Source organism: Lactuca serriola, chromosome 4, assembly GCF_051521515.1.
Source record: "Lactuca serriola cultivar US96UC23 chromosome 4, Lser_US96UC23_V15, whole genome shotgun sequence".
NCBI classification, from domain to species: domain Eukaryota; kingdom Viridiplantae; phylum Streptophyta; class Magnoliopsida; order Asterales; family Asteraceae; genus Lactuca; species Lactuca serriola.
In genome coordinates, this window is record NC_136411.1 from 17,395,432 (window position 1) to 17,401,943 (window position 6,512).

The 6,512-nt window shown below is 44.5% G+C and overlaps 1 long non-coding RNA gene across 1 annotated transcript; it reads right to left on the minus strand.

The window, feature by feature from the left end:
• Nucleotides 1-358: 358 nt before the first annotated feature.
• LOC145101096 (uncharacterized) lies at nucleotides 359-2,267 on the minus strand. The gene is made up of 3 exons (XR_013705457.1): nucleotides 2,140-2,267; nucleotides 1,115-1,202; nucleotides 359-516 (listed from the first exon to the last, which is right to left on the minus strand). It is a non-coding gene; the product is annotated as an uncharacterized LOC145101096 (long non-coding RNA).
• Between the last annotated feature and the right edge of the window lie 4,245 nt (nucleotides 2,268-6,512).

The window sequence follows — 6,512 nt, forward strand, 5'->3', positions numbered from 1 at the left end:
TGTATAACCGTGATGCATACACTAAGCAACTACAGTAATGATGTCAATCTCATATAAAGGAAATCCTAGGCTAGCAAGCATCATGTAATCAGACAAATCTATCATGCAATTCCTGAAGATCCCTAGCCTAGTACTAACATGTTGTTCTAACTTATCACAAATCAAATAATCCGTATGGTATTTTAGGGTCTATCCGCAAGCTCTGGCTGATTGTACACTACATCCTCCTCTATTATTTTGAAAACCATTTTAGAAATCGTTTTGAAAATCTTACCTTGATTTGAGACTGGATTCACACGAGTGTTCCTCTAATTCACTCACACCAAGGCTCTGATACCAACTTGTAACTCCCTAAAAATTCAAGCCAATTTAAAACTTTTTAAAACATTTAAAACCATTAAGTCATTACAAATTACTTTCAAAATAATTTAAACATCAGAGTATCCTTTGAATCAATCATGAAAATGTAAGGAGGTGCACGATCACGCCTTCGCCTTCTCGCGATCATCCGAATACCTGAAACAATAATCGATAAATGTAAGCTCGAAGGCTTAGTGAGTTACCCCCAAAATATCAACCCATACTAACCAGAACCAATATCATATCAATACAAATATAGAACAACATGCATAATGAGCCTTCAGCCTGACTGGACCGCCGCGCAGGCCTTCATTCTATCTAGACCGCTCTCCGAGCCTTCGGCACGTCTGGACCGCCTCGTAGGGCCTTCAGCCTATCCGGACCGCTCGTCGGGCCTTCGGTCTGACTATCATACCCTCCTGGGTTTGTAGTCTATCCGGACCGCCCTGGGTATGTTGGCCTTCAGCACAAAGAAGGACCGCCTCAACCCACCCCAAATCAAACATACATGTGCACATATCTATCATACGCTAGCATAACTCATATAACAAGCCAACCGATCTAACAGATCATATAGCATAGCAACATCCTATAACCAGGACAGCGACCCAACCGGGTCACTAAAGCATAGCATATCACCATCCTAACTACCAGGATGTAAATCAGTAAACATAACATGCAATAATCCGAATACAATTCATAAAGGGCCGGCCTTGGTGCCTTTGACCCTATTGATATAGTGAGGATAAGTCACCTGACACTGCTGAAGTCCCGAAGACACAATCGTACACTAGTGAAGTTCCGCAGACTCAACCCCAGCTGTTGGATGACAGATTCCCGAACTGTCAACACCAAAATAACACCCTATTAATATTGGGTCCCAACACGTAACCCTGAATGCATCCTTGGATAATTACTACATTACCCCAAGGTTGATGTTATTCAAGCCCAGGGCCCAACCCATAGGCCCAAAGTCAACTAGAAATCAAAGCCCAACATATGGCCCAATTTTCCAAATTGGGCCTAAGCCTATATAGGGTCTTATTCTAAGGCCCAACATCATATAATCATTAAGGCCCAAACTATGGCCCATTTATGGCCTAATTTTCCAAATTGGGCCCAACTCCTCATATAGGCCTCACCTCAAAGCCCATTAATAATCCAATCATCAAGGCCCAATAGAAACGCCCAACAATAAACCCAAGTGAAATTAGGTTTTCACATAAAATGACGATTAGGGCGAAGTGTTTCTCACTCAACCCATTGAGGACTTAATCCATTAAGTCGAATATTGCTTAGATTAATCTTTGCCAATGATTATTATTTAATATCTCAAGTTATTAAATAATTCTCGTGTCCCGGTTACTTCCCCAAATTAGGGTTTTATTGGCATTAGGGTTTTCCAAACCCTAATTAGGGTTCACAATCCAAATATTAGCTTATTTATCAATTTGTTGGGCTTTTAGGTCAATTAGTGTCCGTTAGACCCATTAGGGTTTTCACTAAGCCCATTAGGCTTCATTGGGCCCATTAGGGCTTACAAGGCCCTTTAGGGTTTCAAGCACCCCAAACGAAACATACTCAACGAGGCAAGCACACCGCCACCCGACATGGCGACCGGTGGCGGCAGGAGGCGGCAGCCACCACCTCACGGTGGTGGTTTAGACTTTTCTTTCATTATTCCACTTGTTACAATATACAATACCATCCGATTAACATACACACTAACACTAATAACCACACACACACAAAAATAACACCCTACAGAAGTATACACACCCTCTTTGGCGATCCTTGAGGCAGCGGCCATGGTGTCTTTTCCTTGGCTTTTTGTCCAGCAGCAGCAACTCGAACACATGGAGACTCAGAACAAGCACAACAACAGTGGTTAACGAATGGAAAAGAATAAGAGGGTGGCAGCGGGTGTTCCCGGTGGCCACTCGATCTCGCCGGAGGGAAACAGCTACAAGGGTGGAGGCGGCAGCACAAGAGAAGGGCAGCAGTGGCGGCTAAACGAAGGAGAATGTGGCAGTGGTACAACCATGTCGTCGACAGTAGAAGCAGTGTGAGCAATCGAGCGGTGGCACATGGCAGCTACGAGATGGAAAAGAAGTGAGGGTGGTCGGAAATCACCGACATCGGCTTCGTCTTCAATGGGAGCGGGCAACGGGGGTGGTTATTCAGCGTCTGTACGTGATACCGGCGACGACTGGATGAAGAGGAATGAAGGGCGTCCTTCCCGGTGGTCCTTGCTGTCGCCGATAGCGGGAGCTCAGCGGTGGGGCTAGTTGACAGCTCACATCGGGGGTTATGGGGGAACGTCGGCTGGAGAGACAAGGTGGTAGAGGAGTGGGGCGGCGATTGGACTCAACGAAGCAGCCGACGGCCGAGCCTGTCTTCAGCAACGGCGGCGGCTCCAAAAATGGTGTCTTAGGTTTAGGGTTCTCCAAATGCGACGAAGGGGGAAGACACAGGTTTAAGTCCCGTGTTTTATTTTCAAAATTTAAGCCAAGTTTACAACTATGACCCTTCCTCCCTGAATTATTTCCAACATGAGTCCATATTTTACCCTTCCTACCCTGAATTTGGAATTCTTTTCAAATAAGATCCGAAATTTTACAAATCAGCCCACGCCCCCATAAATTCTTGCATTTTAATTCCAAAAGATACCAAACAGTCCTTGCCTTCTGAAAAACTTTAAAAAAATAAATCCCAGAATCACACTTTAACCCCCCTAAATTCCAAATTATCTCATTTGGCTCCCCGATACCAACACCCCGCTAATTATTATTTGATTTTGGCTATAAAATAATAATAAAATTACATCTTGGGGTTCCGGATTTATATATTTATTCTATTTTAAATTGGATGTTACAACACAACCCGTTTCTGCATAGCTCCGGCAAGGCCAATCAACCAAGTCCCTGGTGCTGGTGTAGGCCAGGCCTGCTACGGTTGTGACGAGGTGAGCCACTTCAAAAGGAACTGCCCGAAGGCAGGGAATACCGGTGGAGTGGGAAGAGTTTTGGCTATAGACCAAGAGGAAGCAGTTGTCGACCCCACAGTGGTCACTGGTACGTTTCTCCTCGATAACTATTATGCGTGCATTATGTTTGATAGTGGAGCGGAGAGGAGTTTCGTGAACCATAAATCTGCTCATTTACTTAAGCAAAAATCACGAACACTTAAAGAACCGTTCACTGTAGAAATGACTAACGGAAAGACTGAAAGCACTAGCAGTATATACATAGGATGTACTCTAACTTTAGATAGCCATTAATTTTCAATCGACCTCATGTCGGTCTCAACTAAAAGTTTCGACGTCATTATCGGCATGGATTGGTTGAGTCTACATCGTGCCGACATCATGTGTTACGAAAAAGTTGTTCGCCTTAATCTGTCGTCTAGCGAAACTCTAGTAGTCTATGGCGACAAACCCAGCACGAGCCTTCGTATCATCTCAAGTATTCAAGCTCAGAAGTACTTGCGTAAGGAATATCGTGCATTCCTTACAAATGAAGGACATAAAGAACATCCAAGTGGTACGCGATTTTCCCGACATATTTCCAAAAGAACTCCCAGGATTACCTCCGCAACGTCAAGTTGAGTTCAGAATCGACTTAGTTCTAGGGGCTACCCCAGTAGCCAAATCGCCCTATCTTCTAGCACCAACTGAGATGCAGGAACTATCCGGTCAACTTAACGAACTGCTCAACATGGGCTTTATTAGATCAAGCTTCTCACCCTGGGGAGCTCTGGTCTTGTCCGTGAAGAAGAAAGATGGATCGTTCCGTATGTGCATCGACTACAGAGAACTAAACAAGCTTACCGTTAAGAATCGTTACTGCCTCGCATAGATGATTTGTTCGACCAACTGCATGGGGCGAATTACTTTTCAATGATAGATCTGAGATCCGAGTATTACCAGTTACGAGTGCTCAGGGAGGACGTTCTGAAGGCAGCCTTCAGAACGCGTTATGGACACTACAAGTTCGTAGTGATGCCATTCGGATTGACTAATGCGCCCGCAGTATTCATGGACTTAATGAATATGGTATGTCGTCCTTACTTGGATCGGTTTTTCATTGTCTTCATTGATGACGTACTTATCTACTCTCGTAGTAAGGAAGAGCATAGTAAGCATCTACGTCAGATCTTGGAAACATTACGATCCGAGAAGCTCTACGCGAAGCTCTCTAAATGCGAGTTTTGGATTCGAAGAGTTGAATTCCTAGGTCACATCGTTTGTGAAGAGGGAATTAATGTGGACCCTTCCAAAATCAAAGTCATTGAGAACTGGTCAGCACCAAAGACGCCTACAGAAATTCGCCAATTTCTAGGCCTTGCAGGCTATTACCGCAGGTTCATTCAGAACTTCTCTCGGATTGAGAAACCGCTTACGACATTGACCCTAAAGGGCGTGGCCTTTGACTGGGAAGAGAAACAAGAGAAAGCGTTCCAAACACTGAAGCGAGCCTTATGCACCGCACCGATACTATCCCTCCCAGAAGGGATATAAGACTTCGTGGTTAATTGCGATGCATCCAACCAAGGGCTCGGCTGTGTTCTGATGCAACGAGGTAAGGTCATCACCTATGCCTTAAGACAGCTGAAGACACACGAGGTAAACTACACCACGCACGATCTTGAGCTAGGAGCAATTTTGTTTGCTCTAAAGATCTGGAGACACTACCTGTATGGTACGAAAAACACTATCTTTACATACCACAAGAGCCTACAACATATATTCGACCAGAAGGAGCTTAACATGAGACAACAACGGTGGGTCGAGCTACTCAGTGATTACGAATGCGAATTTCGTTATCATCCCGGCAAGGCCAACGTAGTAGCTGACGCCCTAAGTCGGAAAGAATACTCTGGTCGTAGAGTTAAATAATTGACTAAGACTATCCATTCACACTTGTCCACACAAATTAAGGAGGCTCAGATCGAAACTTTGAAACCTGAAAATGTGGTGAGTGAATCCCTGAGAGGGATGGATAAGAACTTGGAAGTCAAGGGTGGCGGAGCCTTATATTTCATGGATCAGATCTGGACACCGAAACACGGTGGTTTCAGAGACTTGGCCATGACCGAAGTGCACAACACTCGATATTTCGTCCACCCAGGTTCATATAAGATATATATGGATCTTAAAAACTTATACTGGTGGCCTAAGATGAAAGCAGAGATTGCTACCTTCGTGAGTAAATGCCTTACTTGCGCAAAGGTTAAGGTCGAATACCAGAAACCATCAGGTTTACTTCAACAACCGGAGATACTTGAATGGAAGTGGGAGCGGATCATGATGGACTTCATAACCAAGTTGCCGAAGACAACATGTGGTCTCGATACCATTTGAGTGATCGTAGAATGGTTAACCACGTCCACACACTTCCTGCCTATCAAGGAAACTGACAAAATAGAGAAGCTCATTAGAACATACATTAGGGAGATAGTATGACTACACGGTATTCCCATATCCATTATCTCGGATAGAGATAGTAGATTCACTTCGAGGTTCTGGCAGTCGCTACAAAGTTTCCTAGGAACTAGGCTGGACATGAGTACAGCCTACCATCCTTAAACCGACGGACAAAGTGAGAGGACTATTCAAACTCTGGAAGACATGTTGCGAGCCTGTGTGATAGACTTTGGAAAGACATGGGATACTCACTTACCCCTTGTCGAGTTCTCCTACAATAATAGTTATTACACGAGCATAATGGCTGCTCCATTTGAAGCCCTCTATGGCTGAAAGTCCAAATCCACTCTGTGATGGGCTGAGGTGGGTGACACCCAGTTAGTTAAAGGATGCGTTCATGGCACTTTCACAGGTCCGGAAATCATTCGGGAAACGACAGAGAAGATCGCTCAAATCTGTGAACGATTGAAAGCCTCTAGAGACCAACAGAAAAGCTACATAGACAAGAGAAGGAAACCTTTGGAATTCCAAGTTGGCGACCGTGTTCTATTGAAGGTCTCACCCTGGAAGGGCTAGATATGCTTCGAAAAGCGTGGAAAGCTAAATCCAAGATACGTATGGCTTTTCGAGATTCTTGCTAGAATCGGCCCTGTAGCTTACAAACTCAATCTACCTCGCGAGCTCAATAACGTACATTCTACTTCCCACGTCTCGAACTTGAAAAGTG